Source organism: Thunnus maccoyii, chromosome 21 (assembly GCF_910596095.1).
Source record: "Thunnus maccoyii chromosome 21, fThuMac1.1, whole genome shotgun sequence".
Lineage (NCBI taxonomy): Eukaryota > Metazoa > Chordata > Actinopteri > Scombriformes > Scombridae > Thunnus > Thunnus maccoyii.
Window position 1 is genome coordinate 23,600,612 of NC_056553.1, and position 11,736 is coordinate 23,612,347.

At 41.4% G+C, this 11,736-nt stretch overlaps 1 long non-coding RNA gene across 2 annotated transcripts in view; it reads right to left on the minus strand.

Moving 5' to 3' along the window:
* The window catches only part of LOC121888284, a 28,432-nt gene extending 23,511 nt beyond the window's left edge, over positions 1-4,921 (minus strand). Inside the window, exon 1 of one of the 2 annotated variants that reach the window (XR_006093182.1) lies at positions 3,814-4,921. This is a non-coding gene — a long non-coding RNA (uncharacterized LOC121888284). The remainder of the gene's footprint in view (positions 1-3,813) is intronic. The other variant, XR_006093183.1, reaches the window with a different exon arrangement.
* Between the last annotated feature and the right edge of the window lie 6,815 nt (positions 4,922-11,736).

An 11,736-nucleotide genomic window follows, 5' to 3' on the forward strand; every position in this document is an offset into this window, starting at 1 on the left:
TAATTGTGGTAAATCCTGACTCTCAATTATGTTGGGCCTTCTGTGGGTGAGCTGGTTTAGAGGGCCGTAACACCAGTAAACAACAATATGTTATTAAGAGAAGAGCCTGGCAGGGAGGAGGACATTCTCAAGTGGGTGAGTTGGTATCTTTAAAATATTGAGGTGGAATACAAATTTAGAGGCTGTACAGAGGACATTACAGATAATTCCAAAAAGTGTGCTGATGATACCTGCTGATACTGTATGCTCAACAACCTACCACTAGTTCTTTATATGGGGGATTAATTGGCACATTTGTAATAAGTTTGAAATGTTTGTCTGTTCAGATTGCTCAGTATCCACAGTGCCAGGCCGAGAGCCAGTATTAAAGAAAAGAGGGAGTATGAGCCCATACGGGTAAAGGAATTAATGGCATCAACAGTGATAGCCTACTATAATGCTCATGTCTCATTTTTTTTCCCCTTTTTGTCTTCTATTCCTCCCAGGTAACAGCCTCTCAAACTTGTGGGAATGGATCTGGTGGGTAAACCCACGCAGACACATGCTGGCAACCAGTACATATGTGTCATGGTTGATTATTTCACCAAATGGACAGAGGCCTACCCACTTAAGAGCAAAACAGCAGATGAGGTGACCAGTTGTATTCTTGACTTTTACAAATTTGGTGCACCTAAAAGACTGCTAACAGACCAGGGCACTGAGTTCTGCAATAAGGTACAGTATTGAGTCAATATGACTCCCCAATATGTAACTGTTGCTGTGCTGACTTCTTCCATTCTTGTCCAACTAATTGTTTCTAGGTCAACTATGGCCTTTGTGAGAGGCTGGGCATAAAAAGCCATTGCTCCCCATATCACCCACAAACCAATGGCCTTGTGGAGAAACTAAACAGAACCACACAGAGGTATATTCTGTCATTCACATGTGAATGAATTCTACCTCTCATTATATAAGAGATATATTAGATATGAAATAATTATCTGAACGTGCAATCAGTAATAATTTCTGAAAAGAGGTTGTCATATTGTACCAGGGAATCCAAATTCTCTCCTTCCACCTCATGCCAGTTCTTGAATTCTGTGTTTTGAGGTCCCTGAACAAAGTGGTCGCAGATAATCCCCAACGGTGGGACCACTACCTCCAGTCGACCATGTTTAGCCTTAGAACAAAAAAGCAGCTGACCACTAAATACAGCCTGTATTACCTCATGTTTGGGAGGGAGGCGAGGTATCCTGCCGGGGTTCCAGAAGAGTATGATGTAAGATGTGGCAGGTAATGGAAGACAGAGTCAGAAACGTGGTTAAAAATGAGGAGATCCCTGAGGGGCTGAAGAGACAGCAGGCAACATACACGGAGGTCAAACAAAATATTAAAAGCCAGGACAAAGTCCGCAAGCGACGAGAGGAGAAGGGCCAGGAGGACCATTTCAAAGTGGGGGATATGGTATTGTGAAAGAATATAAGACAGGAGCAGAGGAAAGGGGGAAAAAATGGACCCTGACATGCTGAGACCCTTCGTAATTTCAAAACTGGAGGGGAAAAGTGCAGATCTGGTGTCAGACAGGGGCAAGTGTTCACTTAGAGTGAACATTGACCATCTTTTGCATTATGTACAGCCAGAGGAGAGGATCCCTGACAATTTACAAACAGTGTTGGATCCTCTGGCTAGCCCAACACACACACTACACCACAACAGACACATACAGACATACACAGACCGACATCTGACAGGCCAGCCACAAGCCACAATGTCCCAGAACCTCCAAGTGCCACAGAAATTTATGAGTAAACTCCCACAATTTACACCCTAAATCACACATTTTACAAATAACTGACATTGATATTTTTACAGTAATCAGGGATATATGGGCAGGGAGGACCAAAGAGACGCTATTCTCCAGGATTGGGCCATACAAGGTGTACAGCGAGAACTTGTTGGACCTGGCCCCAGAACAGAAGTTGGAGAGTGAAGTACTTTCTCTTTTTATTATTTAATAAGAAATATTATTGATGTGATATTTCACTTTCTAGATTGAACAACAGCGGATCACAAGTCATTCTTTTACTCATAGATTGTGAACGCCTTCGCTTGTGGGGAGGAGAATGGGGGCTTCCATTATTGATGCCTACACAATGACTGCAGTCTGGCAGGGCTCAAAGAAAGGTTTTAAAAGGGTGAGTAGTTTTACCCTTCAAATATAGTTAACTCATGAATTTCAATGTGTGCATTTTATTTTTGTCACCTTTCCAAATATGATGTAGAAGCAGGTGCGGTTTGTCGCAACAGACACTGGACACTCATTGTAAGTAATCTTAAGTGTTAACAGATTTAGATGCAACAATGGGACCATCTGGTGTATGAGAGGTTGGCTATCATTTTTAATTGCATTTCCATAGATCATGTATCTTAAGGAGATGAGGTCCCTGTTTGTGGACCCATTCAGGGCCACTGAAAAGCAACTCAGCCACTGCAAGGATGTAACAAGGTGAGTGAAGTATCGGCTGTAATGTGTGCATTAGACTGACTTCTGTTTTCATAAACTTTGGATAATATTGAGGGAGCAACAAAGCACATTAGATCATCTTCCTTGTGATTACTGTTTTCTTAGGCAAACATGAGGTTGTCCTTGTGAAGTCCTTTTAACATCATTCAACTTATCTTGAATTGAAAGGGATCTTACATGAGCTGAAGTTAAGACTGGCAAACTGTATATCACTGTGTTCTCTGTGTAGAGCACTGGTCTGCAGGCACCGTCCTGCGGTTGGGAGGTGGGTGTGCTCCACAATTAGCCACCTGAAACAACAGGACACTACGTCATGTGGCGTGTTTGTGTGCAAAGTAACAATGTGATTATCTCTGCAGACATCCGTTATTAGGATGAGACTTCATAATTATACCTATCAAACTTTTTAGCTTGCAGGGCAAATCTTGCAGGGGGACACTGTCTAGTACCCTGTGGACCAGGAAGGTGTGGCAAGGTTGCGGCTGGACATGGCAATGTCCCTGCTGAATGACACAGGTATACAGTACTCTACCAGGTATGCTTAAATGTTGTGTGTGTGTGTGTATTGGCATTTGACTACAATCATGTCTGTATTTTGATTTTGATGACCTCTCCCAGCTGTGTCGGGCATGTGGGGAGGAAAGCTCAGGGGCTGATATAGATGACTGGGTGAGAGGATTGTGGATTATTTTGTTTTCTGAACTGAAATGACCTGAACCGATAACCGGGGAAAACCCGAAGTGGAGTACTTGTGTTTCCTTTATAACCTGAGATGAAATTATGGACCTGGACTGAATTATAAAGAATTTTGCTTTTGTCTTACTTTGCACTTATATAATTTTTTGAACAATAAACTGGTGGTGTGGTTGAGATAATTTTATTGTAACTAAGTGTTCTTCTTGTGGTTTATGGTCATTTGCATCCTGTGTTTGAAACATTACCTAGGGTCATGTATAGACTTAATACATGTATCCTTTGTGGGGTTTGATATTGTGTCTTACTCAGACTTTGGCTGGGTAAGTTTGCTCAAACCGCTACAAGCTACAGCTCAGGAACAGGGACATGAGATTACTGCAGTTCACCAGGGATATGAAGTTGCTGCAGTTCACCAGGGATAGGAGGTTCAGGCAAGGGGCATTGCAGATCAGGAGCAGGACACACAAGCAGGGAACCAGTTGCAGCCAAAACAGGATCAACGGCATAAGAGTGCCAGAGAAAAAGCTGCATCCTTTTGCTTAATGCTGGAGGTCTCACAGTGGTAGGCAGAGAATCACTCCACAGCATTTAAAAAAAAATAAAAAATTGTTTACCTCCTTCAGTATCTCTGCTGGGTCCATGAGTGAATCCAGTTCATACTGTTCACAGTGTTCGCAGAGACTGGGGCTGGACTTGGAGGGGAATGACCAGGCAGAAGGCTCTGACTCAGGGGCAGATGTAGACTGGAGGCTAGTGGTCTTGAAGTCAGGCTGGTGACTAGCAGAGTCAAAGCTAGCAGACTGGGAGAAAGGCTACTGGGGTGCCCACTGGTCTGGAGCAGCAGGCTGGGTTCACACCCGCATGATGAGGACTGGAGCTTGGGCTGGCCTGGATGGAGCCGGCATTGGGGGCCTATGGGCAAAGACTGGAGATCAATGGGAGCCATCTGGACACGCTCTGGATCTGGTGGGCAGCAGAGACTCTGTGGTGATGCTGAGAGAGCGAGTGGCGTCGGGAGCTTAGTCTCATGGGGTTAAGGGAATGCAGGATCAGGACAGGCAGGTTGTATATACAGGCTCACAAACCCAAGCCTGATGGATTGGAGTGAAGGCTGCTTGCTAGTAGTTTGGGGTGCATGCTCCTCTCTGTCCTCATTAGTGGAGGCATACTTCAAGTCAGTGTGATGGCACAACAGTTAACCTGTCACCTCATGAAGATCTTCCTCTGGGTCTGTGTGGCTGGATCATTCTGTCATGAAGAGTAGCAGGAACTGAAAAGATCATTTTATTTGAGGTTCAGGCATGCAGACAAAGTAAAATTGAATAAAACAAATGAACAAACAAGAATGAACTGAAACGCAGAACTAAAATACTGACTGAACTAATGAGGAGATGAGGTGCAGGTGATGGGCGGAGAAACTCAGGTGAGAAGAATAAGGTGATGTGACAGGAGAACAGAAAAGGAGCTGATTGGCTGGGGAAAACACTGGGAGCAGGGCAGGGCTGATGAGGTTGATACAGGGCAGGTGTGTAGAAGGGCAGAGGAGCAAGCGGCCTGGGGACAGGACAGGGGCAGAGAGGGAGACCTCAAGTGGATGGCCCGGGGGCTAGACCAATGGGCATAGTCACTTGGGTGGCAGGAAAGACGGCTGGTGTCTCTCCGGAGGGCAACTGGAAGGCACAACAGATGGCTGGTGTCACTCCAGAGGACGACCAGGCCGGCAGAACTGCACTGGTGGATGAGCAGGAGGTCAACCAGATTGGCTCTGCCTATCTGGTTGGCTCTGCCTATCTGGTTGACAGAACAGAGAATAGAACAGAAAAGGAGCTCATCAGCTGGGGAAAAACACTGGGAGCATGGAAGGCTGATTAGGCTGATACAGGGCATGTGTTTGGAGGGCAGAGGGAAAAGCAGGCTGGGGAGGAGCATAGGAACACAGGAGGAAAAACACAGCAACAGAAAACCAAAAACCCAGAAACACAATTCTCTTAATAATAAAAAATCTGAACATTTTTACAAACATGCCTAGAGGCAGCCACAATATCCTTTGAGGTCTGATTTTCATCAGGCCAACTAATCCTGCTTTAAAGACTAGAGCCCTGTAATATAATTTGAGCCTGGATTTTTTCATCTATAAGAACTGACTTAAAATGTATCTGAAACTTGTCAAATCAAGCCTTTAACAGGTACCGTGTGCAGTTTTTGACCCCTAGTGGTACTATGGAGCAATGCGATACACAGCCTGTCCTTGGTTTAACGCTACTCCACTAATCAACAGTTGGTGGTAGTAATGTGCCAGGAAACAAAGCACATTACATTAGATTTGTGTGCAGGGAGATTGGAAACATGAGAGGGGGGAATAGCATGCAAGAGAAGGTCTACAGCCAATGGAACCATGGACGTTGCAGTCCAAAATATAATACTACATTGTGTATAACAGATAAATATGTTTAAAGTATCTGGTGGATACTTAAAGTATATAGTAGTCTTTACCATAAATAAAAGTAATGTGCATGCATTTACAGCAGTGCATTTACGGTGCAGTGAATACTGTCCTGTGAATCATTTTTATGTCGATGATTTTTAACGATTTTGGAAGACACACCTTCCTACTGATAGGGATATCACACTGAAACACTCAAATGTGTTTTCTTGGAAGGGATTACAATTATTGAATCATTTAGTTTTGTAGAACTTGTTGAAAAGCACAGTTAACTGAATCATGACCAAGACATTTTTCACATATAACTTGACATGCCTGTATTTCAAAATAAAGTGTTCTGTTATTCAAAACATCATCCAAAATTAGCTACTCAAAACTCTAGGTGCATTTTAAGCCTTTCAGCTTATTATAGCTGGATTGGTTAAACTGTATTTGAAGAGCAGGGCTCTGGCATGTTGTATGCCTTCACTGGTGTTCATACTGTATGCGTTTACCTGTTCAGTATGTCTTACTGATTGTTCATTGTTAGTTCTCATGGCATCTCTTATTCTAGGATTTCCTTTTGTTTTCCTCCTTTTGTCAAAGCTCTCATACTCATAGCAGCCACCTGTTTGTTTTGTTTGCCACTGATGTGATGAGGTGGGTGGTATCATGTGAAAAGTCACCCTCTGCACTAATATTAATGACAGGTTATTGGTCAGGGTCAGCACCTTAATTATTCGTGCTCTTTTGTAAACTAGCATTGAACAAATGATTTTTAGGGGAAGCTGTTGCTGAAATAGAAAAGATATAGAAGATATATTTAAAAAACACCCTAGAAATCACCTCAGTATCACTGTGTTCCATTAGTAGAAATAACAGGGATTCTCTGGTTGTTGCCTGTATGCTGTCTTTAAAGCCTAGATACTGACACAGTGTTCACCTGAATGCTGTACTCAAACTCAGCCTTTGATGCCAAAATAAACACAAGCTTTTGTCAGTGAAAATTCCCTATTTCACAACAGAACTGACACAAGAAACATCGATTTTTGGCCAACATGCCCAAACCAGCTCAAGCTGTCAGGGTTTGAAAACGTATCCTCTGGTACATTTTAAACCCTGATACGTGAGGATGGAGAGGTCATATATACTGTAACAGATTTGTCCCCCTTAATAATGAAATTCAAAAGCACAGCAAGGTGCCATTAATGTGTTTTAGAAAATAAAGAAAAACAGAGGCTAAACTTTAATGCTGAAATCAGTCTTTCCATCTGCATAGCAGGAAAGCAGCTGTGATCAAACACTCCTCAGCCCACATCTTTCACTGCTGGTGACACATCTGCACACTGTTAGATAAGTAAAGCCGATAAATAAAATAAATTGCTAATAACTACTCAAAAAACATAACTAAGCCCATTTCATGTCAAGTCCATTTTCTTACACATTTTACCTTTTATACACCAAGGTGCAAAAATGAAAAGCAACCCAAAAAACTGCCAATATATTCTGGCAAAAGTGATTTGTCATATGTTTTGAATAAAATTCACAATTGTTTTGTGTAGTCTCACCAAACCCAAGATACAGCAGTGATGTAAAGGCTAGATATAGGTAAATATAAGTGGGGGAAGTGAAAGAGCAGCTCTTGCTCCTACCTTATTACCACCACTGAGGTGCCTTTGAACAAGGTCCTTAACCCCCAAACTGCTTCATTTGAGCTATTCAGTGGCCAACAGATCAGACTGTTGTACTGTGCAGCTTCAAGGTGTTAATGTGAGCAGGCTGTGAGAGCATTATTGTCAGTGAAAATGTTTCTCAGCACTCAAATAAAGTTTAATCCAATTTAGACGCACTTCTAAAACAGAATTTCCCATGGCTTATTTATGAAAACAGTTAAGTTTGGCGGTGTGGCTCTACTCATTTGATGCTCTGGAGCAAATCTGAGCAAGCTTCACACAGACTGTCCCTTAGAACATTTGATGAACGTGTACACATTAAAAAGAAACATTCAAAATCACAAACAGCTGAATGCCACTACAGGAGGAGGCTGGGGAGGTGGTGAGAGTTCCATTCTGAAGAAGGCAGCGGTGTAGCAGTGAGCTGTTGTAGGCAGACTGAATGAGTAACAAATGTTTATATAGACCGTCTATTGAGAGAGGTAGATGATTGGAGGGTGTATGGAATATGTGACTATAAACTGACTTCTGTGCCTGAACTACCATGAGGCTCCATGTGTGATGTGGAAACTTGATGTCTCCAGTGCATGTACACTGGAGAATTGATTTTTTTTGGTGAAGTAGGAGACATCTTGTGTCCAGCTGTTACACTTCTGAAATGAAAAATATTTGCATATTCATAGATACTGGATTTTTCAGTGATGGAGAAGGAGTAGATGTAATTTTAATAAGTTTTAGCTATTATAAATTTAACTTTAATTGTGGAAAATCCATGTCAGACACAAATTATAAATGTTTTTATATATGTATTAAAACATGTCTGGAGGGGATCTTTAATTTTCCATGTTATCTTCCTGTAGTCCTACTCATCATATGACTCAATATATAGACATTGGCCCATTATATTGACAAGAGGCAGGTCTAACAAGACAATTCAATCACTGACAGGATGATGGAAGATATCAATGAGCACACAGTGTGAGACTGGGAACACTGATGGATGGTGTCAGGAATAGTGGCTCTGTTAATTGGATCTTTATTGTAATATGCTCAGCTTTTTTCGCTGGTGAAGAATGAATATCTGGAGTTTAAATGTTTGAAATCCACTCATCTTGTTTGAGTTTGTTGTAGATGGGTGCTCAGCAGAGTTTAAATCACTGAAAGCCATCTAGTTGCTCTTTCATTTTCCACATCATCCTAAATTACCCTAAATTTAGTGAATTTAAATGTTATTATAAGTCTACTGAGTATCTGTGCTTGTGCAGGGTTAGGAAAGAATGTTCTCTCGACATCAGCAGGAAAAAAAAGCACAGGTGTAACCAATAGCATTAATGATGACTGTATTCCATGTACTCACTGTCAAGGCACTTAAATAGCATCATTAATGTTATTAGTTAAACCTTCTATGATAAGTTTAAATGTCTGATGTGAAAAAGTCTATTTCAGCCCATCAGCTAAAACAATGCTAATTATCATAGGCAGGCATGTCCTTTACAGCTCTTCTTGCTGATAAAGCACACCCTAAAGCAACGTCAACTGTAAACCAATGAGTGATTGCTTAATAAATCACCACTGAGTCCTGTCCAGACCACCAGCTCACAGCACAGTAAGCATGCTGTGCTGAAGGTCAGTTGGGATGCTCACATGAAGCATTTCTTGAAAGTGAAACCACTGATTTGCTGCAGCACAAAAAAAAAAAAAAAAAAAAAAAAAAAAGATCTGTTTTGGTCCAGTGTACACCAACAATCTCCAGCCAACATGTCACCAAAGAAAAAAAATAATAATTTGTGTTGTTGACAGCTGGGGAAGGTGGGGCAGAGGACAGGCTTGGAAATGCACCATGATGTGGAGTTAATTCTGGTGGACACTGCACAGCGGCAAGACCGAGCCCACAGAAGATGAGAGTAGCTAAGAATAGCAGTGAGAGAGAGGGAGAGGGAAGGACAGGGGGACAGTTGGAAGAGTGCAATGAGGTGTTTTTTTGAAAAATTTAGATATAGCTTATTTTTTCCAGCTGCGTTTAAAAATGTGACATACTGTATCTATAACAATCACTTATATTTAAGAGGATGTAATGCCTGATGATTTCCTGTAATTAATAGATCTGGGTCAGAATTGAACTGGGTAAAATGTATTTAGCTGCCTCTGACAGAGCCTGGTAGTATCAGGTGTAAATGTTTAATAAGATGTGTTTGTACTAATAAGTAATTATTTTCCTATCTAAACAATTACCTTATTTATTTCCCAAATTAAAAATAACAGCGGATACAAACAGAATAGAAATAGTTTACGCAATGAATGTCATGTTTAGCAGCCATTGGCCTCACACCTTCAACCCACAAATATTTCACTAGCAGTTCTGAGAGGACATCCAATGTAAGAGCATGTAAGGAGGACAAGGACAATGTGGGGTTTGAGGTGACATAGTGAAACTATGCTCATAATATGTCTTTCTGGTAAATATTCTCACTTGCAGGTAACAAAGGATACAGATAGAACCACACAGTCTAGACCCAAAATAATAGCTAAGAGTACCATTCATGCTGATCCTTTTTGAATATGGTGAAGGACTCTGCTAAAAAGAATCTTATAATTGGCAGTTTAAAAAAGAAACTCCTTAAAATATTAGGCATGCCAGTCTTAACTTGTGCTCTGGCTCACTCACAGCTCCGTTACTGTTTCAATGTCAACTGGAAACGTTTCAGAAGCAGAACATCTGGTCGTCAGTAATCATATTTAAAATATAGTTTAGAATTGTTTTACTGACATTTTTCATGTTTTACACTCATAAATAGCGAGCTGGTAACTATAAGGTCGCCTGTTCAATCCCCAGATGGCAGGATAAATCTAGTGGGGAAAGTGATAAAGCAGCTCTTGCCCCTCCCTCATCACCACCACTGAGGCGCCCTTGAGCAAGGCACTTTATCCCAACTACTCCAGTGGAGCTGCTCAGTGGCCAGCAGGTCAGACTGTGGTTGTACCGGGCAGCTTTCAGGTGTGAATGTGCATATGTGTGTGAGTGTGGTCAGGGCGTTCCTGCAAAAGAGAGGCTTCCTCTTAGTGAAACTTCCCTCAGTAATGTATGTGATGCATGAGTGAAGAAGTGTGTGTGTCAGTGTTGTAAGGTGCATGAAAGCAAAGCAAAGAACTAAATCAGCATAACCAAATCGAAAGGGAGAGGAGCAAAGCTGCAGCAGCAGAGTGGAGAGTCTGCCAGAGAGAGCTGCCAACTGCATCCAGGCTTAAATAACCTAGGAGCACCCTCAGGTGTTCCAGGTCACACTAATGATCCACCTGCAGAGTGAGTAGAGAGACAGGTTAATCACACAGCAACACAAAATGTCACTGCAAGGGTCATCACACAACCTTTTTTTGCCTCTAACTTTCTCTGTGATCACTCACATGTCAATAGAGCCAATCTCACAGCACAGCAGCTGTCATTAATGTCAATGTCCGATAATGTCGTGATCATAAAACAATCATTCGTCTGCAGCTTGGTGATAACTGCTGGTCGACATAGTATTTATGAGCTGCGATCATTTCCTACGTGTTCTGCTGTTTTATTTTGTTTACAACAGAAACAGAAAAAATATGTTAATGAGAACAACTATATAGTGAATTTGATTGCATTAAACCAGTATATGTGGTCACAGCAGGAGGAGACTGAATGGATGTTTAACATGCAGTCTCCTTTCTCCCTCCTTTGCTTTTCTCCCTCTCTCTATCTCATGCTTTCTAATTACAAACACGAAAAAACTGTTTTGCCGTGTATGTGTGAAGACAAAGTAAGTGAAAAAGAAATGAATCATTAAACATTAATTTTAAGTCTATTGCCGATAAATACAGGCATTTACATAATTTAACAAGTGAATTTCACACTTCAGAGACGTGAGCTGCACCAGCAAAAACAGATTGCCGAAGCAGGAGCGAGAGTCATGCCCCGGTCACAGAGCTGGTGGACACTGGTCGTCTGTGAAGAGTTAGAGATAGTCCAGTAGTCAATATTAAATAAAAACCAACTGGAATTAAGAAAAAAAAAACTAATTTCATGGCCATAGCTGGATTACTTGATAAAATTGGTGCTATAGGTAGAATGACCCCATCAAAGGATGAAGATTTGTTCCATTAACTTGAAGTAAAGAGAGCCAAGTATCACCATTAAGATGGTGTTGGGTGCTAGATACAGCCAATATTTTATCTATTTGTCAAATTTAATGTGTTCCTCGTGCTACTGTGTCACACATAACCTGTCACCTGTCAACCAATCACTGCAGACATAATGAATGTGTTCATTTATGAAATATTGTCATCCGGAGAAACAATTTTCAATTCAATTTTCTCTTAGCTTACAAGTTCTCAACATTTAGTGGTATGTAGCTGGACTCCTCGAGGTAAGATAAGATACTTTATGAAAATGGCTCTCGGTCTTTGTTGTGACATGT